Source organism: Lethenteron reissneri, chromosome 18, assembly GCF_015708825.2.
Source record: "Lethenteron reissneri isolate LAM-NWPU_2019-01 chromosome 18, ASM1570882v1, whole genome shotgun sequence".
NCBI lineage: Eukaryota > Metazoa > Chordata > Hyperoartia > Petromyzontiformes > Petromyzontidae > Lethenteron > Lethenteron reissneri.
Genome location: NC_083796.1, coordinates 5588912 through 5616844, shown reverse-complemented (window position 1 = coordinate 5616844; position 27933 = coordinate 5588912). Strand labels below are relative to the sequence as shown.

The following is a 27933-nucleotide window of genomic DNA, read 5'->3' as shown; positions in this document are numbered from 1 at the left end:
ATTTTATTTCGCGTTTATTTTGTATTATGATTAAGTAAGGGTAGTGCTTGGATGGATTTCCATTTTTCCCTGGTGATGAGATGGTCAAACACAGAAAGGTGTTATATATTTAATCAGATTTATATAAAATTGTTTTTTGTACACTGGAAATTATTCATAGTATCTTTCAATGCAAATCCCGTTTTATGAAAGCTAAAAATGGTGTTATTCTGAAGGTTTGTATATTACCATATCTGTAATGGAATCACTAAATTGTGTGTCAAGGAATTCAATGCTGCCTAAACTTATTTCTCTCATTACATCTACAGATCCACGTATCAAAGTGTACTAAGGAAGGAAGAGAATTATCTCCTTCTTGGCGTCCAGCTGATTAAGCTGCGATCAAAGGAAGGTCACGGCCCATAATTGCTGTCCAATTTCAAGGGGGCAACAAATAAAACAGCAAAACACAGTTTTCAAACACCGCAATGGAATCTGACACTGACGCTACGGTGTGACCGGTATCGCACTGGGCTTGCAGTCCAAATGTCGCCGGTTCAATCTCCCAGCATGGAAGTTCAAACAGCGGTGCGAGTCTCTTAAATCTCTCCACGTTTGTCCACCACCCGGCATTACTCTTAGCCGATCAGCAGGTGGCATGCGGGTGGGGTAAATTGTGAGTACGCTTGCCTCTTCCAAGTTCTTCTGGTGGGCATGCAAGAGTGCGGTAACAAAAGAAATACCCACGAGAAAGGCCATCTAAAGTTCCATCTCGCAGATGCCATTTCACCAGCAGCGACGGAAGCAAGCAACTGCAATGGAATCTCGATGTCAGTCCACATGTAAATTACCCCAGTAGGCACATGAATTGAACTAGGGGGCTGAAAGGTACGTATTACGCACTTTGCTGTAGATATGAATTATTGGCATCATCATAAACGCTCTTGTTTTCACACCGATGTGTACTTAAACTAAATTAAAACTGACTAAACGTTTAATTTTACCGGGTAAGGCCCACTGAGCTACATAGCTCTTTTCATAAGTAACCTGGCCACAAATGATAGCGCAAAAAGTCGCTTATCACGTAGAAATGTATAGCATGCAAATACTTTAAACGCATGTTGATTCAAAATGTGGAGGAAAAACCAGAGGACCCGGAGAAAAATCCACACGATCACAGGGAGAACACGCAAACTCCAAATATATAGGTGTCAGGGTCGGGATCAAACCCCTGACCTCCTGCATACTAGGCGAGGTAATTAACATCTCACCACGGCGACGAGAGGATACTCGTGTTGAGTCACCGTTAGCTAATGCCCTTGTTGTGATGGTGTACCACTACACTGCTATTTATGGAAGCGGAACAAAAGTTGAAACCTATTTCGCTGGCGTTACCCAGAAAAGTTTCACCGAGTCTCAAGGCTCTTTTTCAGGAGGGTTCTGCCAAGTTTTGCATTAGGGGGGCGATGATGTTGCGGCTATGTGTAATGCCATTTGAGTAGTTTGCAGGTAATTGGAATGTTTGGCTGAGACTAGTTATATTGGGATTATTTTTTAGCAATGGGGAGATATTGGAGGAAACCCATGCACAACAGGGGGAGAACATCCGTGACTGCAAGAATTCATATTCCTGGTTCTTTCGGTAGCTACATCTGGAGGTTGGCCCTCTTTTCTTTCCACCTGAAGAAGACCACTTGTGTTGCGATCGAAACGTCGTGAGTTTTTTGCTTTAAATTTAGATTTTTTTCTTTACTATCTCCGTGACTTGACCGAAAGAACGAAAAATATAGGGGGAGAACATACAAATTCCACGTCGAAAGGTGCACGAGTCGAGCATCGAACCCAAACAAGTCTTCCCGTGACACACAAGAGTTACCACTGTGCCACCCTGCTGCCCCATCAAGAACAATGAACCCTAATCTACAGATCTTTATCAAGCCACTGCTGTGTCTCTCACGGGGGTTGTTTGACCATCCTTCACCATGCCAGTCAGTGAAGGTTAAAGGAGGAGGAAAGTTGAGTCCCAGACTGACTGCGATTTGAACCTTACGAACGAACATTTTGGAATGTTTAGTCATATTCTGCGTGGTCCTTGTTTATATGTTGATGCCAAACCTGAACCTATACATAACATTGCTTGTAGTTGTATTATTTTATCATTCATCAAAAAAGTAAGCGGTCATTTCAAGCCTGGCATACTTTTCAACTGAGTGCACTGCGCATCACTTGCATCAGTGTGTACTAGTTCTCAGACAAACAATCAAAATGTAAATAAGACGGTGGCTATAATTGTGTTCACAACCACTGCACCCACCAAAGTGCATTTTTTGCTTTTGTAAACAAAAGTAATCTATAGCATACAGCATGTAATTTGGCTGAGCCGTAACTTTGTATTCTTCTTTTTCACAGTACAACAAAAGGTCACAATTTGCGATGATGGAACGGTGGGGGATAATGGCTCTCAGGTGGTTTGTGAATACAAAGCTGGCACGGCGTGGTACGCTGGTGGCACTAAGCAATACAAGTGTGGGCAATATCTGGGCGACAGTGGGTAAACTGAAATTAACACCCAGCCATTGGGACGACCGTGAATTGGGCTGTCTGCAGCCTCATGGCGACTCGGAGGGGAGTGCAACTGGTAAGGAATCTGTAATGAATAAAAAAAAAACGCATTCTTGTCAGAAGTAATATTGAAACAACGAGTAAGCATTATGTGTGCAGAGTTAGACTGCGGGTGCCACCAGGGAGGGTATCGTTGTGCGATGAGAATTCAGGCTGACCGAAGTTCCTTCGTCGTTTTTCGTGACCTTGCCTCACTGCATTACTAATGAGCCGCACGTTTCCTCCAGAGCTCGTCGAATTGTGCTCTTGTTTTTTTCCCCATACATAGAAACCCACTTTTTTTTTGTTAATAAGAACGACTCGAAAAGACACCTCCTTCATACTGCAAGCCATCAAAATAAGCTCAGCAAAGTACGACTGCTAATGCTATCCAGCAGTGTTAAAAATAAGACTAAATACCTTTAGAGGCATATGCCAGAAGAGTATTTTAACAAATCATAATAATATTGAATATAACCTTCATACGTGTAATAATCCAATTAATGAATATGACCCTTTATAAATGTTGAATTATTTATGTGGTGTTTCTTCTTAACTCTTATTAACATTAAATATTCAAACTTGCCTCAACACGTTGCAGTACTGCACGTGGAAAATGCTATAAAGAAAATGGACCATATACCTTCATTTTGGTAAATCTATCGGGCTGTGAGAAAATACGAATAAAAATTGCAAAAAGGTAGCATTGTTCATTAATCCTTTCAATATGAAGTTGGGTTATCTGAAGGCTTGGTGAGATCCATTCCACCTGTCCAATTTTTGACGGGAGCAGCTTGGAGTGCAAACAAAACCGGCACTACGGGCTCGCTGAGAACTTGAAGAAACATCAAATATCACCCTTCCAGATCTGCAAGCCGCCTTGTGTCAACATGACGGCTAAATCCGCTAAAAGTGTCTCCAATGAAATAATAAAAAAGAAAATCACCGCTTGCGAGCCCCCCCTGCTGAGGCTGCCTCATTGCTGGCGAGCAACACAGCAAGGCGCTTTGGTGCGTGAAGAGAATAAATAATAAATATGCGCGAGACGACCATCGCGATGCCATGCATAAGTAATTAGGCACAGGTAGCGAGCGGGGCCTCGCCACAAGGTATGTTACTGCACAGAGTGATGGATTCGAGTCGCCGTGGCTCGCTTCGCAGTGCAACGTGGTTTAATTATCCACAATAGAGAGGGTTTTTTGGGGGGTGGGTTAGATCGCGTAAATATATGAATGTGTCGTTAAAACCCGCCACCACCCGGCACAGCCAACTAGTAAGGGTTGTCACGTAAACAGAACGTGGCCAATTCGTCACTGGTACAGCACTAGTGTGTAGTGTATAGTGTAGTGTATAGTGTAGTGTATAGTAGTGTAGTGTATAGTAGTGTAGTGTATAGTAGTGTAGTGTATAGTGTAGTGTATAGTAGTGTATAGTGTAGTGTATAGTGTAGTGTATAGTAGTATAGTGTATAGTGTAGTGTATAGTGTAGTGTATAGTAGTATAGTATATAGTAGTGTAGTGTATAGTGTAGTGTATAGTAGTGTATAGTGTAGTGTACTAGTACAGCACTAACCGGTGTGTTGGAGAGCCAAGCCACAACATTCACAATCTGAGTACGACGTTTCGCCAGTAATTACAACTAGCTTCATCAGGCTACAGCCAGATTTGTGGAGGAGTCTAACTGTTTCGTTCGTTATATAGAGGCGTTTAACCACCTTTAATTCTGATCCATTGTGACGTCATCGCCGCACCCGATGGGTTCGGCGATGACGTCATGTCGCTCTATTTAAGACGGGAAGCACGTGGACATCTTCGCTATTCTGGCCAATCGTACGACGGTGCTGGTTGATGTATTTCTAGATTTGAAGCTTTCGTGACTGCAAGGATTCATACTCTTTCTAGATTTGAAGCTTACGTGACTGCAAGGATTCATACTCTTAGTTCTTTCGGTAAAGTCACGTAGGTAAAAAATGAAATTATTTTTTATTAATTTTAATTTCATTTTTTACCTACGTGACTTTACTGGTTGATGTAATCACCGGCGAAACGTCGTACTCGGATTGTGAATGTTGTGGATTTACTCTCCGACCCACACACCGATGGGATGAAGTAGCACTCTAATTGGCGCGCGTTGTTGACGTGACAAACCTTGCTGGCTGTGTCGGGTGGTGGAGGGTTTAACGACACATTTATACTTACGCGATCTAACCCAAAAAGCTTGATTACGACGTGTCTATATATAGTGTACGTTCGTGGTGAATCTGTCTCGATGTTTGTATTTATGTAAGCCTTTGTTAAAGAACTAATCCTAGACAGCTCCACCAATTTCAATAAACGAGCCAATTTAATGCGTACGATGTGCAGTTCATGGAAACGTGGTTAGAAGTTACAAAAGAGATCGTGACCTTTTTCAATGCATCACTCGGCTCATTTTGGCCAATTTGACCCAGGCGCTGCTCCTTATGCACGCCACCATTTGCAATCGCCCGCTGCGTGGTGCGAACACCGTTTATAAATCGCACAACGGATAGGTGGCGATCCGGAGCGCGGTGCCACTGGCCTGAAGCAGTGGTCCCACAGCCTTGTTGGCACCAGCGACCGGTTTCGTGGAAGACAATTTTTTCACGGATCGGTGGGAGGGGGTCATCAGTGGGTATTTTCCCCCTTTTCAAAGAAGCTCTCCAGCGACGTTTGTTTTTGTACTCATTTTTGGCAACTAGGGGCTAGCAGCTTGTGGGCTTACCAACACTGTGACTGAGACAAGTGCCCAGTGCGGGAAAGAGTTGCGGAAGAAAGTGGTCAATAATAAAACAATTGGGGCGGACCACGTGCGGACTCACCGCTCTCACCTCCTGCTGCTGTGCGGCCCGGTTCCTAACAGGCCACGGACCGGTCCCGGGGGTTGGGGACCCCTGGCCTAAAGAACCCACCTTTTCAAACCTGCCCCCACCTGATATACTCACTGAACCGACTGTCAAGATTATTGTGCTAAATATTGAGTTAATTTTATTGGTATAATGCAATCATTGTTTATTGGGGGTTTCTTTTGCGTATGTGTAACGGGTTCCGGAGACACTTGTAGAGGTAACTTCTTTATTACAATACAACACTCCAACAGTCCTGATACTCTGTTACAGCCTAGGTACACAGCCTAGATACTCTACTCTGGCTACGCTCTGGACTCGACCTCACAAGGTCGTAGCGTCGGGAGTTCCAGAGTCCCACCACTCGCTCTCACAGCGTCCCAGGGTCTTCAGATGGCTGGTCGTGGGTCTTGGGTCTTGCGTTACAACTGGGCCCCGATCGTCCAGGGAGCTCTCCTTTTATGCCTGGTCCGACGAGGGGTGGGGCCGTGTGCGCCACCAGACATCCCACAGAGCACACACAGCCCCCCCCCCCCCCCCGTTGGCGGCGCCAAAAAGGCTTAAGCGCCTGGGAACCCAACGCCTGGCGCCCAAAGGCTTAAAAGCGTCTGGACCCCCTGGGAACCCAGTGCCTGGCGCCCAGAGGCTTACGCGTCTGGACCCACCTGGGAACCCAGAGCCTACAGCAGCCCCTCCCTTCTTATGTCACTACATTACCCCCCTCTACGTAGCCTCCAGCCGTCCCGGCTGTCAATAATTAGAAAGTTTAAATTAACGAAAGGGAGAGAGAGAAAAAAATATATGCGAGCCTCAACAGGAAAAGAAAAGAGAACAAGAAAGCAACCATAAAAACCATAACCAACCTGTACAACTCTACACTATATACAAGCATCAATCAACAAAAAGGTGAAGCAATGACACGTGAACAAACGACCCGCGGCACACCTAGCCCTCCTCGGGATCCGCATAGAAAACGGGGAATTAACAACAACAAATATACAGATTCCGACGCGTTGGATGCACAACCAACACCGGTAATCGAACCAAAATCACATAACCACTGCATGGATGGCAGGGATTCACACCACTCTGCCAGCCTCCCATCCGTCAGGTGGAGAGAAGGCGAAGACTAACATGTCGAGCATCCCTCTACACACACTTATCCGGACGTCTGTCTACGTCCCGGGTCGAGAAGTCGTACTTCAGGGCCGACCCATGTACTGGGCAAAGAAGTCGCACTTCAGGGCTGCTCCAGTATCTACATTTTTAAATATATAAATAAAATTTACATGACACAACCAAAATAAATCTGCCTGCTCCTGTCCATAAATGGTGGCCGCACGCGCGAACCGCATCTCCAAGGCATCCTGTGCTTGCGTCCCAGCAGCCCTCAATGAGGACCACCACCGACATTACATGTCAACCGTTTGCACCCCCCGCCTTTCCAACGTGGCATCTCCATCCTAAAACCACGCACGTCGGCCATATCGGGGGGGACTTCAACCCAGTCTCTCTCCAAGACTCGCATCGCAGCATATAGCTGTACCGACCGATCTGAGACCCAATCTCTCTCCAAGACTCGCATCGCAGCATATAGCTGTACCGACCGATCTGAGACCCAACCTCTCTCCAAGACTCGCATCGCAGCATATAGCTGTACCGACCGATCTGAAACCCAACCTCTCTCCAAGACTCGCATCGCAGCATATAGCTGTACCGACTGATCTGAGACGACCCATTGTTCACTCCCTGCACAACATGCACCCTAACAACTGAGGGATACAGTCCCAACGTAACGGGACAACTACACCTGAACACCACGAATCTCCAGCCCACTGTTTCAACGCGCCTCGGAGTGTTTCAATCTCCGGGCCGTCAGGGCGAGCCTACAGCTCCAGACGTACCACGGAGGGTCTCAACCTCCGGGCCGTCAGGTCAAGCCGTCAGCTCTTCTATGACGGGACCACACTCTCTGAGCCCTGTGAGCGTGCAGCCCACTAGGCTAGACATGCCACGGAGTGTTTCAATCTCCGGGCTGTCAGGTCAAGCCGTCTGCCATAGCATGACGGGACCACAACTCTCGTGTTAGACACGCAACACCCGCTGGGACATCCTGGTCAGGATCTACACCCCAAGATATTTGAGAGCCAGCATGACAATTCCAATCCTTGGCAGCATGTCACCATCTCAAGATAAATGCCCCATACAGTATATACATCGTTAACAATGACAGCACAAGCTATACATTAACAATCACGAACAAAGTTCAATATAAACCATACATTGTTAACAATCACAAGCAAAGTTTCGCACACACATTGACAACACTCACGGGCGAAGCTCCACACAGTTTACCCAACAACAGTCACGACTCCCCGACGACAACGAAGAAAATATCAACAAAAAAATCATTAATCCGGAGCGCGTAAAATGTACGAAGTGTCAGGGGCCTGGTCTCCAGACCTCCAACCTTTGGCCAGAGCAGCAGGGGCGGCGAGCAGCGTGTCGGTCCATGTGCCGGCCCCGGCGCTGGTTACAGTAACAATGGTGCCCTCACTGTCCGCTCACAGCGCTGATGACGCGGTGTGCTAGGTTGCCAACAGCTGTCACCCGGCGGTGAGGGACGCAGCGCTGATGACGCGGCGTCGTCGGGTTGGCACACGCTGGGCCCGGAAGTGACGTCGCTCCCAGCGGTCACTGCTCCTCTGGTGGAAGTGATGTCATTCCCGGAAGTATCCCTCACATCCGTGGGGGGAATGGCGGCGGCGTTGGGCTCGGGCGAGCGCCGCGCTGCCTCTCTCCCTCCCGCCATCGGCCGCGAGCACCGCAGCTCGCCCAGGAGGGAGGCGGTGGCGCAGAGCAGCTCTGCGAGGCGAAGCAGCGCCTCCTCCATCTCTGCTCCCGACGCTGGAGAGGGGACGGTCGGCGGAGCAGACAGCAGCTCAGCCGGCGGTGCGGCGTTGTTGTCGGCCGGCGGTGCAGCGTCGCTGTCGGCCGGCGTTGGCCGCCCCATCGCTGCCTGCTCCTCTTCATCGCCGTCAGGACTGAAGGTAAGTGGCTTACTTCTTGTCTCCATAGCCACTTCTAACACCAAATGTAACGGGTTCCGGAGACACTTGTAGAGGTAACTTCTTTATTACAATACAACACTCCAACAGTCCTGATACTCTGTTACAGCCTAGGTACACAGCCTAGATACTCTACTCTGGCTACGCTCTGGACTCGACCTCACAAGGTCGTAGCGTCGGGAGTTCCAGAGTCCCACCACTCGCTCTCACAGCGTCCCAGGGTCTTCAGATGGCTGGTCGTGGGTCTTGGGTCTTGCGTTACAACTGGGCCCCGATCGTCCAGGGAGCTCTCCTTTTATGCCTGGTCCGACGAGGGGCGGGGCCGTGTGCGCCACCAGACATCCCACAGAGCACACACAGCCCCCCCCCCCCCCCCCCCGTTGGCGGCGCCAAAAAGGCTTAAGCGCCTGGGAACCCAACGCCTGGCGCCCAGAGGCTTAAAAGCGTCTGGACCCCCTGGGAACCCAGTGCCTGGCGCCCAGAGGCTTACGCGTCTGGACCCACCTGGGAACCCAGAGCCTACAGCAGCCCCTCCCTTCTTATGTCACTACATATGCATGTGCGACACAATAATTAATAATGTAGCTTATTGTGGAATAAAAATTCGTCGTGATTATTAAATTGTGTATGCATGTATGTTGGACTCATGTACGTAGCCAACCGTGCTAATCGGAGGTGCGAGGGAAGGACAACAAATTAAACACAACAACAAGCAGTTTTAAAGAAATGCGTTTTATATTTATCAATTAAAGTAAATGATTTGCTATTACCTTGAAGACAAGGTAATAGCAATGGTAATTCGTATTCACATTGCGTCTTAATGGACTTCCCATTTGTTTCGCGCATAATTTAAAAATGTAAACAGTTAAATTGTAATAAATGTAACGAAATAGATAAGCAGCCTTCTGGGAGGGCATAATGTCCGCAGCCGTAATGCATTATGGTACACTATGAGCAAATTCTGGACCCGTTTCAACAGACAGCGTCTCATCAGCAGTCCGGTGAGCTTTTACTGGTTAACTTACCAGATATTATCGGCAAAACTCTTTGTTTAAGACATGGGTCATATAGTTCGACCGCAAACATAACAAACGCATAACGCGATATAAACACCAGCACCTTGTGGATCATATTAATGATGCTCATGATATTTTTTTCCGTAACAAACATTAAAAAAATGCGACAATTGTTTTTACTTGCAGCGCAATGTCATGGACCTAAAAGTTTTCATCTCGCCTCAACACTATGGTAAAGTTTGAAAAAATTCCATTTATTGGTGGGAAAACGAGCGATTTGGCAGCGTTGTTTGATTCCACACTGATAGACAGGAGATATGGGACCATTACATGCCTTAGTTTAATAATAAAACCTCATTTTCAGGATATGCTGCTTGTGGTGCATTTAATCCTCTTAGCTTATGTGGCAGTTTGCAGATAATTGCCTTTTTGCAAGCTGTAATAGCCAAAAAACAGATAGCTTGAAACTCATCAATCTTTACGTTATCGCGACTTTTAGCCGACAGTAAATTAATTGCCGTCTTCATAGGTAAGTGGACAAAAAATTATATATGGTTGGAAAAGAAAAACTCCGTCTAAAAGCACGATAGCGCTACAGCACATCACAGATAATTGGATAACTTAGCATTGCATTGTAGAGTGAAAAGAGGAGCATCATATAATTAAGTGAAATGTTATTATAATTAACTTACATTAGTTCCACTATTGCCTATAAAATAAAAGTGCACTTCAGGATCTATACAGTAATGCATAAATGAACACATCAACCAGGACAAGTCAACGAGAATAATAAATGAGTTTTAATAATAATAATAATTACTTGTAACGCGCTGCAGAGTGCAGTATTCCCTCGTTATTCGTGAACATGTTATCTGCGATTTAGGCTATCCGCGAATCTCATCTGGAACTCGACACCATTGCACAGAAAGAGAAAGAAAGTGATGAGAGAAAGTGATGCGAGCAAGGGATGACAATGTGATAAGATATAGTGATGAAAAATAAAGTGATTAGATAAAAGATAGCTTTTTGTAGGCCAATATCATTATCCGCCAAATTTGCTATATCACGAGCATCTCCAGGACGTATCCTTCACAAATAAAGGGGGAATACTGTAGTCGATCATTCTCAACGAGAGAGAAAGATTCAGAGGCACGAGGAAGGCCGGAGCGAGGTGGTGAGCCGGTGCCAAATTCCCCTCTACGCGTTGGCCAATGAACGTTTACACATATGGTGGGGAAGAGGAGCACCCAGAAGAAACCCAGACGTGTGAGAGGGCAACACTCTATCCCATACAGTTGGAACGGGGGTAACATTTTGCTGTACCGACTTCTGGTGAGCCAGTCTATGGCGCACCTCGACACCCATGTGAAGAGAGTTATACAACTTCTTAGGTTTTTTCGGTAAAGTCACGTAGGTAAAAAATTTTAATTAATAAAAGTAAAATGAATATAAAATAAAAATAAAATAAAAATCACGACGTTTCGGAGGCAACACAAGCTTCCGTCTTCAGTGGAACCGTCACAGCACGATAGCTGTATCAAGTAAGAGAAATTCCAAGAAAACAGTCCTTGTATATATACTGGTTGAGGGTGGGAGGAGCCAAGGTAGGCCCTGGATATTATTTTTGTGAGGTTCGGTGCGGCTGAAGCACGCTGTTAGGAATGAGCCTTTGTTGTGTAAACTAGGTGCGGCTGATGTAAAGGTGCATGTAAATGGGACTGAGCCTTTTGTTATGTAGAGGTGGTGCGGCTGAATTAGAGTTATACAACATTTGCGTGATTCACCAACCCTAATCTCCACAGTGCTTGATTAAAGAATTGCGGCATTACAATCTGATATGCCGTCAATTTACCTGTGTGGACATGCAGTATTTTTAGGTGTTATTTATATTTGCATTTTAGCCAGAGTCATGTCAGAGAATCGTTGGTCGAGTTTTTCAGAATGTCAATCATGCCCTCCACTGATCCTCTTAACGATTAGGACCTGCCACTTGTGTTAAATAAAATGGCAATCAAGTAACGAGATGCACATCAAATGCAAATTGTGATGAAGTGCACTCATACAATCACGATGATAAATCTCTCGTCATTAGCAACACAACAGCTTGACCATTCGGACACGTAACCACCATGGCAGCGGGAAAGTATTTCCTTGGCAGGATGAAGGACGAGAGAGAGAGAGAGTGCATTGTGTGTCAAACCTGAAACCGGAGCGCAATGCCTACCACAGTGAAGCAGTCTGATATTAAACTTGATTTGGAGCTTTCGTGACTGCAGGAATTATTCTTTGGTTCTTTCGGTAAAGTCACGTATAAAGATAAAATAATAAATTAAATTAAATACTAGCATACGACGTTTCGATTGCAACACAAAACGTCGTATGCTAGTATTTAATTTAATTTATTATTTTATCTTTATACGTGACTTTACCAAAAGAACCAAAGAATAGTCTAATATTAGTTTCTGCCAGGTAATAAAACGCATGGCACGTACGCTAAGGCTTCCAGCTGCTTATGCCAATTTCGCCGATTGTCACGCCAGCGCACGGGCGGTGATGCGCCCCTCAAATGAACGCCCGAAAAACTTAGCCGACTCGGCGTACAAGCCGGAATTAAAACACTTAAACAATGGCAAGTATTATATTCATACTCTTAGTATTTTCGGTAAAGTCACGTAGGTAAAAAATTGCAATTAAAATTAATAAAAAATAAAATTAATAAAAAATAAAATAATTATTAATTTTAATTTCATTTTTTACCTACGTGACTTTACCGAAAGAACTAAGAGTATGAATCATTGCAGTCAAGAAAGCTTCAAATCTAGAAGTATTATATTGTTACATTTCTTTGGGGATTCGGGCAAATGTTGTTGGAAATTTAGATTCGAGGTGCGGTCATGAGAGATTCAAACGGCTCAATCTGATCGACAACGGGGCGAGGGTCACGATTCGACACAAACATCGCTTTGCAATATAATACGTAACGAGTAATCTCAGACGTTTTTAATGTGTTTTCCCAATTAGGTGTCGTAACGGAATGGCGCGATCGCGTTGTTGCCGATGGGACATTGCGTGTGAATTTTGGGGACTTGAAGCAAGCCACGGCACGCAACAGCATCAACAAATGTACCACGTCCAGGCGAGCTCTGCACACCAACCCAGACAATGGAAAACTCGACAGCTTGTCAAGGCTGTTTTTCTTTGCTCCTACCTTACCACGATTGCTTTGTCTGCATGCAGTTTCATTGTACACCCATCGCTTATTTTCTTTGAAAATGTATAACAACTATAACCATTTACAGCCCTTTGTCAATGCACTTCTGAATAGAGGCCTCCCCCTGTGCCATGTCAGCCGCGAGGGTTGTTTGACCGTGCCACACCAAACGGATCAGTGTGTATGTACGTACGTACGTTTAACTTCTTTCACACCACATGTAGCCAACCATGCTAATCGGAGTATGGGTTGGTGAAGGGACAGCCCAGGAAACGACTCGGGTATCACTCGCAACTAATGTTCGCCGTGGTCAAGATTCGAACTCGCGTCAGTGTATGTTTCTGGAATAATAAATCAGAAGAAGAAGAATCGCAGCATTTAACCCAACCGAATGAATACGCATGCACTAAAGAGCTTTTCTTTGGATCTTCACGGCACGAGAGAAAATCATTCAAAACCACTTTCCCTGCCAAGAAACACAAGCAGCTGGTGGAGGGGGGCAGTGGAGGAGAACACTTGTCTCAGTCAATCCCAGTCTCTTGGCTTTTTCCTGGGACGCGACAAACCCCTGGTGGCAATGTTAGCCGGCGGAACCCGGGAATAGCTTCAGCATTGGGTCAGGACCCAGGGATCAAGTTAATTTCGCCGCTGGGGCCAGCGCCCTCTGTTATCTTATCCAGTGGCTAAACGGGAAACTTTTCCCAAGGGTCAGAAAAGGTTGACGACGACTCTCCTTTCACTCTCACTCAGGCCGTCCGTCCAAAATGTGTTGGGTGCTCTCAGCGTCTGGGCAGCTGAGAGCTGCTTTGGTCACCTTGGCATGCACCTGACATCATGCACACGAACCCATGACTGCTATGCAAGCATTCTGTTTGCCTATTTCAAGAAGGCGGAGTGTGCAGCCAGGCTCAAGTTCGGACGGTGTTGTAAAAAGACACGTGTCGTACTTCCTGCACTCGCGGGTCACTTGACGAGTGCCGGGAATTATTTGGTATCGGCAGGGCCAAACGTCAGCACACTCGCCGAACCTGAAGACGTCTGCTGCCATTGCACCAGTGTGGGCTTCGGCGATTTGTTTCGTCAACGCCAGGATGATGACGTCGTCTCACGGGTCACCACGTGGCCTCACGGGAGCGCGCTCACCTTACTTGTTGCGGAGGTTCGCGGATCGAGTCCAATGGCCGCCGTGATCAATACCACGGGTGTTTGAACCGTGATGGTGGTATGCACCGTCTGCTTTACAGTAGATGTTAAATCGTCCGTGACATCATTTGGAAGAGTAAGCTATTGTCAAGTTTAAGCTATTGTGTTTTGGCGTTATGGTCCAAGTTTGAAAAAGAAAAATGTCGAAAATTACTTTGTTGGAACTTACATCGCCCACTACTGAGAAAAATTGGCAGGACCCTCCAGAAAAAGAGTTATGAGACACAGTGAGGCTTTCCTGGGTAAACAAGAATAACTATGATATATATAATACATAGGACTTGCAATTCAAAGGTCGCCAGTTTGGTGCGATCTCCTGGCATGGAAAATTAAACAATTGGGAGGTTTCTTAAATTTCCCCGGCCACCTCTGTCCACCCAACGGTATAAATGGGCACACCACAGTTCGTTGATCGGCAGGATCACGTGTGGTGGGGTAAAATGTGGGTACTTCTACCTCTTACAAGATGTCTGGCCAGTGCGGAAGAGTAGGCCAAATTTCCTCTCGAGTAGAAGGTCCTCTGTAGTGGAGGCCCTTCAACAAGCGGTGATGTGAGCAAGCAATTGCTGGATTGCACCTCTGCTCATCATGTTTTATAATACAACATGACATGATTGCATAATACATGTTTACTTGCACCAGAGCGTGGCTTTATGGACTTAAGCGTATGTTGGAATAAACATAACGTGGCAGCATTCTTTTGTTGTTTAAAATAGGGAACGCTGTGAATGCTGATACGCACAAATGGCCTTGTTAATCTATATTTCTCATGAATGCAGAGCAAAACCAACGCATCAAATGCACTATAATGGCCTTAATGTTAGAGGCTATGAGTTATAAAGAGCTGTCATGAGATTCGCCCCCGGCAAAAATACTTTGCATCTGTTTTCAGCAAAACATGATGAAGACAGTTCAAAACGATACACTACAAATGACGATTAAAAAAAACATAAAAACATTCCGATACACTCTACAGCTTTGTTTAGTTTAACATATCTGTAAAAAAAATTATGCACTGAAGCAAGTGATAGTTTGCCGATTTGAAAGTGTTATGTTAAGATGCGAATATAATTTCTCCATTGTTGTAAAGAGTAATATTGCATCTTCAAGAGTTTAACCCTAATGATTGACTTTTATTTTGTTGAGTAAAATATCTCATAAGGCGATTGGCTTGCCCGTATTCATTTTCACATTCCACCGAATTCAAAGTAAAATTTAACGCGTCTCTGCGCTATGCAATAAAATTGTCCCTGAAAATATAAAACTTACGGTATCGTACTTCTACGATAGTTTTCTTCTTTTAAAAAGACAGTCAGAAAGGAGGATATCTCAGTATATCGTAAACGCTGGCACATTACCGAACATCACTCATGATTTTCCTGGGCTTCAGAAGTAATTTTTTTTTGCATTGGTATAGGTAAGATAAGCAAAAATTGTGCCTCGGCTGCACATTAGCTAAAGTCACGTCTGCTTAGGAATAACTCACTCTCTGTGCCTCTTTAACCATACTTCCACTATTACCATCATCCACTTTCCAATTTTTCACGTAATCATTGCAAGAGAGTCACTCAGCGAATCCGCGCTCTGCTTGTCAATAACCATCAGCGGGTTTCATACCACGTACATGACTGCTTAGATGTGGGTCAATAGCCTATCAGATGGGGCAGCCTGAAGGGCAGAAAATTAATCTATCTCCTGCGCATGAATAATAAGAAATAAAGAGTTGCTAATTGACAAAAAAATACAATGAAATTATTTTTTCATTACAAGGACAGCCTTGCAGCCTTGCACGGTTGTTTTTGTTTAACGGATGTTGAAAATACTGTACATATTTTAGGTGGGGGGGGGGGGGGGGGGTCCAATGTTATTCCTTGTCGGCTCTCAGCGTAATGTAACTAAACACAGAATCCGTTCAGAAATCTCACGGGAATGGCCGTGCATGAGAATTTCACACAACATATCGCAGAAAACTATTTACGTTTTTTGCATAGGTTTATAATGTTGTATAGAGCTCCGATGTGTTTTACGGTATTTTGTGTTATTCGGCACGATGTCTAACGTTTCGCTACCCGTGCTGTGAGCTTCTTCAGGAACTGAATTCAATAGCTTACTCTCTCCCTCGATTATACAGCGTCTCCTAGAACGTGGAGCGAAACGTCGGACATCATGCCAAACAACACACAGCACAACCCTAACACAACATCTGAGAGCGACCCTTCGAATTTCCTTTGTATCTTTACACAATAAGGGGCACAGTTTCCCATACACTCTGCTACAAGATTGGAATTTTTCATACTACAGTTAAACTCACATTTCAATTGTCTGAGCTGGAATGTTGCCAAATTAAGTGAAAGTCCAAAATGAGTAGTGTGTTTTTTTTCGATTTAAAGCTTTCGTGACTGCAGGGATTCATTTTCTTGGTTCTTTCGGTAAAGTCACGTAGAATGGAAATAATACAATAAAACATAATAAAATAATTCTCACGACGTTTCGGCCACAACGCAAGCAGCCGTCCTCAGGTCTGTCGGGGAGACAGCGTCAGACGCTGTTTCCCCGACAGAATTATTTTATAATGTTTTAATTTATTATTTTATTATTTCCATTCTATGTGACTTTACCGAAAGAACCAAGAAAATAGTGTTTTTCTGTTGCAGTTATTGCAAACCAGGCTGAGACCATTAGCACACACTACATGAAAGCAATTATTGAGGGCCAACCATATTTGTACCTAAGGATCTCAGCATTGCTGGCCCAATGCTCTGCTATCTAAATCGCCAGGCCACCTCTTGCTAAATGTCTCAAATAAAATTATCTTATTTTGTCCTATATTTGTTATGCTAATTGCTATGTATTGTATCTGGAGATGCTTTATATTTAGATGCTATGTAAATTCATATAATAATTCATGTTATTATTGTGGTACACATTAGATCAGTCACCCGACAATAGTTTAACAATAAAAAAAAATCTTTAATTCGTAATTGCATTTGGATTGATGTTTAAATGTACAAACTCACACAAAGCAACATATATCACATGATAAAATACATTGCATTTGTTCTATAGAAATGTAGGCCCATCGAACGTTAAATAAGTAGACAATTATAAAGTTGCTCTTTAAAAAATCAAAAGGGTATTTAAATAAAATGATTGACTACCAGCTATGAATTTGTAGCAAAACAGGTCCAATGAAGATGCTTGATGACAAGCAGAGAAGAAAAATGAATAAATAACAGTTGTTCATTACAAAAGTTATTCTAGATATTAAAATAATTGCTATTGACTAATTTCCTGCCACATAAACAAATTATGACGCTATAATGAAGTGCACGGGCCAGACAATTTAACATTGTGCACAAATGGAAGTAAATTACATCAAAATCTAAAATAAGGCCAGCTAATCCTTCCATGAAAAAAAAACAATTACTCTTGCAACGATTGCCTGTTTTGTCAATTAATTTGTTTATTAGACCCAAACCGGAGCGCAGCGGCGTGCAGGCAGAATGGATCGATGAGCAAGAATTTAACGGAATTGTGGTCCTCAACGCTCGGGGGGGTGGGGGTGGATGGGTGGGGGGGGAGCCAGAAAAGAGGATCGACAGGCGCAGGCGGCCGTGCAAGTCGTGACGCACGAGGGGGGGGGGGGCAGCTAGCCCCCCTCCCCTCCCTCCCTCGCTTGGGGTCTCAGAGAGACGTCCCTGTCAACCGCAGCCTCCACCGGTGCCGGTTTGAAGGCCACCCCAAGACCCAGGAAGACCCGCGGACAGGACGCCCAAGTAAACAATCATATTGTGCCATAATAGCAACCCCTCCCCCCGCCCATACAAACAGGCAGGCAGGTGATAAAGGGTACGGTTGACATCACACTGCAGGGCTCATTGGTGCAGGCCTTGGCTCTTTGTGAAGAGAGATTTACCACAACAGGAATTGTCGATGACTTCAATATTGAGTATTAGTTTTCACTGACCTGCACCGTCAAGCACAATTAAGCAGGAATGCTTTGGTGAGTGATGGCAGTAGAGGTGTCATTGAGAGTCTATGAGACGCTAAGCAGAAAGCAAAATGCCCTAATGTTTATTTAAATAAAATGATGGGGTTTTTTTTTTACCAATAATAAATTAACAAAAAAGCTTTACCTTTCACGCTCCATTGCACATTCAATGCTGCTACTTAAAATGTAGGTTATTAAAACCGTAATACTGTAATGCACAAATGTGAGATAAAACTTTAGTTCATTATGTTACTACTCTAAGGATTATGCATAGACTCAAAAAACAATAAAAAGGCATTTGCTGAATGTGTGTTTAAATGACATCACTCGTCTAATAATGAACATAAATGTGGCATTTGAAAAGAAAATGAGAACTAGTCATAATGAAACTGGTAATATATGTGCATAAGACCAGCTCCGTTTATTAACAATCAAACAACGTTCTCTCTCAAATTCATGGGAGTAAATTTAGTGTTAATAAACTGGTAAAGGCATTTTAATTTTACCAGTTATTTTCCCTCTTGTATTAACAGGTCAATTCAAATAATCCATGCAACATGCTTTAATTGGTTGAATTATTGGTTCAATTTGTACCTCATTAAAAACGTAACTTTGCAGTGATTACAACTTGAATTGAATGTTTATAAATTGTAATTAAATTATACATTTATCGTAGAAATGGAAAATAGCGTTCCCCATCGTTCTTTCATACTTTTTTTGGTAAAAAAATAAAATTAGCTGCAAGATAAGCAATAACTGAATTACAGCGGTAGAATTGTACCACGCTGTTTCACATTAATGTTTTATTTTGCTAGTTCTGGAGCATAAATACAATTACTTAACACAACCAATTTTATTTTCATTACAGCTGTTCAGTAAGCCTACAGTCTACGAACGTGTTCATTACATCCAGCGCAGCTGTCTTTGCAAAATAATTGCAGCCGACGTTACAAACAGATTGTTCATTACTTATAATTTTGCCACAACTTCTGTTTCGCAAATACAAACAAGCATAAGTGCCCTTACAAACCAAATCAGTAACGGGGAGTGATTGCCTTCATTTGCAGTTTTGAACCTGTGTTGTAAATTCCACATTCCTATGGATGCAAAGGCCTTTATCCAGGAGTGGCAAGGCTGATAATGATGATGGCTCACACCAGAAAAACAGAACAATCACTATTGCTTTCCCACCAGGTGGTGCTCTGTTGGTGGCGGTGGTTTTACCAAAGAAGATTTGACCTCCAATCTCATGATTGGGAGAGCTCTTGCTCGTCCAATTGATCCTCATAATGGACAAATTAATAAAGGACACTAGTTCCTCGGCACGCGCACAGGCAACAGCAACATTAAGTGGCACACAATTACTAAGTAGCAGTATATCAATGACCACATAGGTGCGGTGGTGCAGCGGTTAGCACACTGGACGAAGAACCCATTGACCTTAGTTTGAGTCATGGTCACATGGAGTGATATCTAAACTCAGCTATTAAATTATAAACTATTTTTTATTTGACCACATAAGGCCCACTGAGCTGGATGGCTCTTTTTCAGAAGCGACCTGGCCACAAATGATAGCTCAACAAAGTGGCTTATCACGTGGAAATTTATAGCAGCTAAATACTCTAAACGCATGTTTCTAATTGTGGAGGGAAAAACCAGATGACCCTGAGAAAAAATCCACGTGACCATGGGAGAACATGCAAACTCCAAATATACAGGCGTCAGGGTTGGATCGAACCCACGACCTCCTCCTGTATACCAGGCCAGGTAGTTAACATCTTTCCACTATTTCGATTTAAAGCTTTCGTGACTGCAGGGATTCATCTTATTGGTTATTTAGGTAAATTCACGTAGAAGGGAAAAATAAAATAATAATACAATAATAATAAAATATTACGTTTTATTTTTATTATTTATTATTTCCATTTTACGTGACTTTACCGAAAGAACCAAGAAGATCTTTCCACTATTAAACTCTGTCTCCTTTACCATCATGCCCTGACCACCACCTCTCCACTGTCACCAACCACCCCAATCCCCACCCTCCTTCCAGCAACAACGAATTGAATCACAAATCAATTACACTTTAATTTACTGCCATTTGTCAATTTACTGCTGGAAGGTCTCCCAAAGCTGTGTTGGTTGTGGGGGTTGATTGACCATATTTCACCATGCTGGTCAGTGCAAGTTAGCGAAGTTGGAGTGGCCACGGGAGAGCCCAAGACAGGTTCAGATTTTACCCACCACTATTGTTAGCCAAGAATCGAACTCAGGTCACTGGGTTCAGAGTTCAGTGTAATAACCATCACGCCACTGCTCCACCAACAAGTAGGCATGAAGAAGTAACAACAGCAGTCACCGTGTGATGCAGTACCAGACACAAGAGCAGCAGCTACTTAACTGTCAAAGAAATCACATGCGGTTGAAAGTGTATGGAATTGCAAATTAAAAGAAATCTAGCAAACAAATAACAATTCTAAAGCACCTCTTAATAAAGGTGACAATTATATTTTTAAAAAATGAGATTCAGAGTCATGATGATCATGAACCATGAGCTTTCTCTTTTACTTCACCAAGCTACGTATGCGCACAAGCATCCTTTGATGCTATCAGAAGAGCTGCTTTGTAAAGAAGTTATAGAAGCTGTAAATACATCAGCCCATTTAAAACGAAAGAGTCGTTATTTAGCAGATTGTGTGCCAACTATATGAAATATTTACAGGAGAAAATTATAATACATTTGTGTCTTGTTTAAGAAGTTGCATTTATTAAGTCTGTATACATAGATATATGTTATGATAAAGTGAATTAGTGAATTCTAATGCACTTTCAAAAACAGTGCATTTTTTTCTCAATGTATTGCACCAAAACATTTAATAAATTGCGGATTTTTATTCTAAAATAAAATGGAAATAAGGGATTAAATATCACTAAGCAAGTTAGTTTTCACTAACAATCAGAATTTTCTTGGCTGCATAACTTTGCTGGAATATTCCCAATACAGTCCTTTGAGTGTTTTTTTTTGTTCCAAACTGTGTAGATTCCCACAGACAAATGGAATTCCAAGCAAGTGACTTCACAAGTCGTAACCACGAAAATGTACGCTCCCACTTTGCTTCATTTGAATGCCACACCAGTACTCCTAGCTTCCCCATAGCTTGCACATTATTATCATGGTTATATTCACTATTCAATGGTGATTATTTACTACATTATGTTGCTCAATAAGATTTGTCTCCTATAGACAAACGTGATTTGAAAGCAAGTCACAGTTGGGACGTGCTGACATTTAAAAAGACAGACAGTCCAATTACATGAAATGTGTACAATGCATCATATTTGAAAGTAACAGTGAAACCAGAAGGTGTACACTGAAAGTTGGGAACCCGCTCCTCGTGCTAAACCACATCAAACAACTTCTGAGCTTTCTGTTAAAACTGGAGAAAAACCGAGGCTTGTAAATGCCATTCAAAGCCAAATTTCAAGTGGGCTTTCCGGCTCAGGGGCATACGGGGTGCGAGATAGGGCCTGACTTCTGCTCAGAGATTCGTTACACAGCCTGTCACGCTCAATCAACAGACCCACAGCCGATCGGGCCTCTCTCTTGCCTTCCACAACTGCACTCCCATCGCTAATAAACACCAAAGAGGAAAACACAAAATTCCACCATCATATCACAGATATGCTCCCAACCCCAAGTCTGGTTTATGAAATGCATCTTTCTACAGGCCAAACATAATCGCCACATTGAACGGTGGTCGTTTAAATAATAATAATAATAAGTAGTTCGAGACCTCGTAATGCTAAATAGGACAAGAACGAACTTTTTTTTTTATAAGTGGGAAAATTTGTAGAATTGAAAATTATATAATCTTCAACTTTTGCAACACTGAGAGCCCAAATATTCATAACTAGACTGCAGAATTATAAGTAGAATTTAAAAACTTAACAATTGAGATACATTTAATGAAGAGCAGTCAGAAGCTCTGCCAGAAAGAAATAAGAAAAATCCACAGACTCAAACTTATTACTTTTTTAGTAGCAGCGATGTACCTATCACTATATTACACGATCGTTACACGATTGGCATACCGAGACTGAACTTCTAAACAGATTCTAAATTCTAATTTTGGAGCTTTCGTGACTGCAGGAATTATTCTTTGGTTCTTTCGGTTAATTCACGTGACTTAACCGAAAGAACCAAAGAATAGATTCTAAATTTATTCGGTGCGGTCTACTTTTCAGTGGTAAGCTCCGAGAGACCCCTTCGACCGCATCTTGTATACTTTTACAATACAAATCGTCGATGGTGCTGCCGAGATAATCAACCATTAATTTTGATACGTCTTTGCAAGGTTCGGAATACAACTCGGCACCCACGGAGAAACCCCCTGATAGACTGTTACAACGGCGCGAGACCCCCATTTTGAGAGTGGCGTTTTTCCACTTCCAAGTATCTTCTCAGTCACTGGTGTTGTTGAAATAGAATTCCTCTTGCCGACTTGCAGACAAAACACAAGTAATCCTTCATAGGACTGACAAGAAAAAGGCAACCTAATCACCCTAAATCTGTGGATGGCAGCAGCAGAATTTATAGAGTACTCATTTTGATGTTTTGCTTGATAACCCAAATATATTCTAATAACTCACGGTCGCCATTACGCGGTGACACGTTCCTATGTTTTTGAAATTAGATGTCCGAACGAACCAAATTTGTGTTCTGATCTTACTATGTGATTGATGAAAACACATCCATTTAAAATTTGTAATCTTCCCATAACAAATGCCACGTAGGTACTCGAATGTTGCCATATTCTGCCCTAATACGCCGGATTTTGTTTGTTTGGATTTGAACATAATGACACAATTGCAATTCAATTACCTATTTCCACGTAGACATGTTTGTATTTCTCTTTTAAAGGAATTGATATTTGCATGTGTATATAAGGATCAGGAAGAAGAGTTGTTATTACCATTAAAGCCAGTGTGCTTGTTAGGCTTCAAAATAGATTAAGACAATCTCATTAGGATTCCCAGGACCGGTTCTGTCTTTATTTATCAAAATCTGCTGAGACAGGGCAGTTCTGCCTGTTCTCATTGAAACCAATCACGCGGAAAGGTGCGGTGACCTCAATCGCTTTGGTATGGAAAACAAAGGGCGACGGAATAAACAAAATACACTCTCTCTTTGCCATCCCACAAGTCACAGCTTGCCACCCCATTCCGAACGTGCACCACTGCTAAAGGTCTATTTCCCCTAAGGCCCCAGGCTATACATATTGGATAGACACAAGCAATTACTACTCTTAAAGGGATCACGCTAAACAGGAAACATCAGCAGGGGGTATATTATCAAAAGCACAGTGCTATGGTATTACAAAGTTCAACTTTTAGAACTGTGTCCATATTTCAATTTCAATTTATATCGCTGCGGATGAGATGGCCCCTGGCAGCCGTCAGTGACAATGGCACTTCCAGCAAGACGTTTTCTTTCATACACCAAAGTGTGTCGTGCCCAGAAGCAGCCCTTCAGAAAACGCTTCGTCCAACGGCTTCACATACGCAAGTGCATAGCCCAGGGGTCGGCAACCTACGGCTCCGGAGCCGCATGCGGCTCTTTACAGGCTGCTTCTTGACGATATGTACAGTATGTACTCAGATGCATTGCGGCTCTTGAAATACTGAATTTTGTACCGAATTGGAAAGAAATGGCTCTTCTTGTTATTTTGGTTGCCGACCCCTGGCATAGCCCTTCACATGAATAGGCATCGCAATACCTCGCAATGGACTGGAGCAGTGTCTGCAGTGGTTAAAGCACTGCACTATGAACCATGCCCTACCTGAGTCCGATTCTTGACCATCGTTAACCCAAGCAGTGAGTGATACCTGAACTACTACCCCTTCAATAAGCGACAGCAACTCAGCATGGTGAAGTATGGTCAAACAACTTCCAAAATCGATATGGAATGGACAGGCCTTCATTCAGCAGTTGATCGACAAACGGCCGTAAATTAATTATTTAATTTAAATATACATCTTTAAACATTAAGGATTTTTACACGGCTCTAGTCCCTCAAGCTGGCAAACAGAATGTATAATACATTTTATGCCGCGTAAAAAAAGAGGAATGGAACGTATGAGTGAATGCCATACGTGGAATTAGATTTATGTGAACTATACTTTATGCACGGATTTCAATGGAAAGTATTTTGTGCTCTACACCTATAACCTGCAGTAATATCACAAACTACTGAATTCATATGTTTGTTAAAAACAAAAGATCTCCGTTTTAAAACGCAATATCATATCATGACAATGAATTCTGAATTCAATAATAAACTAAATGTCTACACATTTCACCTGAAGGTATCATTTCCATAATCGTCAATTTTTTGCACCGAAATCAAATCACTTAATCATCATGATCATAATCAACCATGGTCAATCCACTGCTGGATGAAGGCCACCCCAATCTGTCACCATCTCTCGCAATCCTGCGATGCAATATTGTACATAAAATTTACTGCGCACAAATAACATTAATACCAACGCATCTTCTATAAATGTGCATGCATGTTGCCCAACATACAATAGGAGGTAACGGTGTTTATCTCATTATGAAAGCTCTTTAATCACTTAAACTGCAAAGTAAGCATGGCTCAACTCAAAGTCAACCCTGCGGGTAGCAATGTACATTGGTATTGCTCTTTCAATCGTCCAAATTAATTAGCAGCTTTCTTTCTCATGGACAGATGGGCACAACCCGCATTCCACTGATCCTCGGATCTTCAGAATTGCGGATTTGTGAAACTAGAGACAATTCTCAAAGCCACACAAAACAAAAACACATCCGAGGCAAGGCTGGAACATGTCTTTAGAACATTTTGCATGTGATCCAAACCCCACAAAAATTGAATTATCAAATTAATTTATTCAGTCTTGAATTAATCACTCTCGTCGGCCCACTGTTTTTTTACTTTATATATGAAAGCAATTTTTTTCAGGGCTCGGCAAAAGAAATGATTAACTGTATACTGTCATTTAAGTTCCAAAATGCATGACTTGCTTACTGTAGTACACCGACTATACACACAAATAAATCATCTAAAATTATAAAACATATTGCAAGAAAAATGTACCTCCACTACATACTATGGAGTATGGGCACAGGGTGCAATTTTCACAAACCAAAACTTTCATCGCAAATACCAACCAAGCAATTGTGTGTTTTCGAATCACATAAATCAAAACATCAGGAATGTGAACCGATGGACAGGAATTCCGCGTGTTATGCCCTTCTGCGAAAACACAAGTGAACAAAAATGGTTGCCTGCTCATTGCTTCATTACTTAGATTCACATAGGAGGACTATGTCTGCATCAATATTCACGTCGTTTTTTTGCGTGCAAACTAACAGTACAGTACCATTCATACAAAATGTGACCTTTATACTTATAATCTTTTTTTTTTGCTGGGATGTGCGGTGCTGCAGTATTAATTTGTGTAAGCCTGAGAGAAGTACAAGCCTTGACTGGAGGGTAGATCTAGACAAGCCAGGCTTTCAATCAAAGAAATGACCAAGCAACCCACTCAAGGCATCAGCAGCCGAGACAGCACAAGGCACTCCAAATGACGAAGGGTCTGTCCACTTGACAGATGCCTGCTCATTTGTATCTTGTGTCGCCGCCGTGACTGGTTCAGAGTTGTCGATTGCATCAGAAGATTAAAAAAAAGCGCAAGCACGCGAACAACTGAAAGCACGTGCGGTTAAAATCCTTAACAAGGACTCTTAAGTGCAAAAATTCATCTCACTAAAAAAAATGCCCAATTCCATAGGGAAGTAAATGTTTATACACGTAGTTTATCGCCGTTTGTTTTCACAAGGCAAACGAACACCGGGATGAAACACCCTACGAACGACATGTTAACTTCTGCAATGGGATTGCCAATATCACTGAAGCAAGTAATCGATGCACAGACTCCCTCCTCCCCACTCCCCGTGCTGAAGAGAGCAGGCCAGGCGAAGGCAGACTTTATAGGTAGCATCCAACCGCAACACAAGTGAAGCATTTTCATTTGACTAATTGGCTCGTAACCATCAGCAATTCAACCAGATGGACAGTGCAGGTCCCCGGGTAGCAGTAAGTAACTCAGGTGGATGCTGTGCAGTAATACGATGCCAGGATAATGGTAAATAGATCACAATGCATTGCCGGGAGAGACTTACTGCCCTCGTGCCTGGGTCATTTCTTTCTATAAAAGACAATTTAATTATGTCTGGGGATTTCTAAAGTGTCTCGGGCCCTCCCCTATAGTAACGGAGCTCATACGGGGCCCCTTGCAAAAGCCATCACTGCCAATAAACGCTGTGCCGCTGCCTCCGTGGTCACGTGAACAAATGCACGCACAGAGTTCGTTTTTATTTTAAAAGTGTAAATATTAAAATTTCACAAATTAATTTGGTTGTATAGAGTGATCATTATAAATTTAACTTCAGCATTGTTCATTTTTTTATGAATATCACTTGCTGCCCAAGTCAGTCATGGGGGAGTTCTTTGACCATACCTCACCGTGTGAATCAGCACGAGGTAGTTAAATAGGGGGGGGGGGGGGGTGGAAGGTAAGGCCGAGGATTGGTACCGATATCACGCGCCACCACGGTTACGCATAGCCAGAAATCAAACTCAGGTCACTGGATATAAATCTCAGTGCACGATCCACTGCATTGCCACTCCGCCCAGAAACGTGAGCTTTCTTGTGATTTAAAATTGTTTACTATAACCTAGTATTTGGAGACAACGGTTACGTGCCCTTCCCATAACATCACAAACGTTGGCACCAGCATAAACACCGTGACACTATGCTCAACATTTTAAGTTCTAAATCCTAGAGTAAACCAAAAATCTCAGGAACATAAAGAAGCGATTAGTGCCCGTAAACATTCTGCCGTGCCACGCGGTGGCATGTGGAAGACACCGTTAACGTGCAGTTGCTGCTCTTTGGGCTTGTGTGCAGCGTCGCGTTGAAAGCATGAAAACAGGATTATGGTGCCCATGCTGTGTGTTGTGTACCAACACTTAGGGCGTTTTGAATGTGACACGTTTAAGCTTACTCTACACGTCGGGGTGGGGTTTTTTTTCTTGCAAAAAAATCAGGCAAGAATGATTATCGTCATAATTGTCAAAGCTAAGATAAATAGATAAGTAAATATGTAAATGCCTTGGCTTAATCTCCAAGCTGTCAGGAAGCGAAAAGTGACGTGGGGTTAAAAACGTTTCATAACTGAACACAGTCATTATTGGCCAGAGAAAAATGCTGATATCAGTGCACATAGATCACAGACGATGACCAAATGCTACTGTATAATTTTCCACACTCACATTGTTACAAAATTTTAAAACTGTCACACAAATGATAGATACACCAAAACTGCAGGTCACCTCACTCCACCTTCTGCCTCTCCCCCTCAAACTGCTCGACTTTGGAATGCCCTCCCATCGTCTATGTTCCAAATTTCGTATGTAGCCTTGCTCAAATAAAGAAGAAAAAAACGTATACACTCTTATTTATTACAACTTTTATAGTGCCGTTTGTCTCATAGCCGCTTTGGTGTTTTGGGCCTTTTGACCCTGTGCTCGGCAAACCGTGATACAAAAAAAGATAAAAATCTAAAAACTCACAACGTTTACAAATCTCTACAAGAAACAGATTTGCACTCTGGGCCTTTCTCTAAAGAAAAAAAACTCCCCACTGTATTCCCAGTAATAGAACTCCAAGTTCATTAGTAGATTTCTTGTGATCAATTACCATCGAGTAAACGTTGACCAATCAATTTAAGTGAACTTGCATTTCTCTTAATCCTTCCAAGAAAACACTAAGACATTCCATGTGTGGTGCTCATAATTTACTCAGTTGCAAACGCAGCAACCTTTTTTTTAGCTCGACCTTTTAGAGTCGCACGGTTATTTTTTCCATCATGCATTGTTCACGCTTAGAGCCG

General features: G+C 42.9%; 1 protein-coding gene across 3 annotated transcripts in view; it reads right to left on the bottom strand.

Moving 5' to 3' along the window:
• The window catches only part of MEGF10 (multiple EGF like domains 10), a 151552-nt gene that overhangs the window by 59046 nt on the left and 64573 nt on the right, over positions 1–27933 (bottom strand). The window lies entirely within an intron of this gene.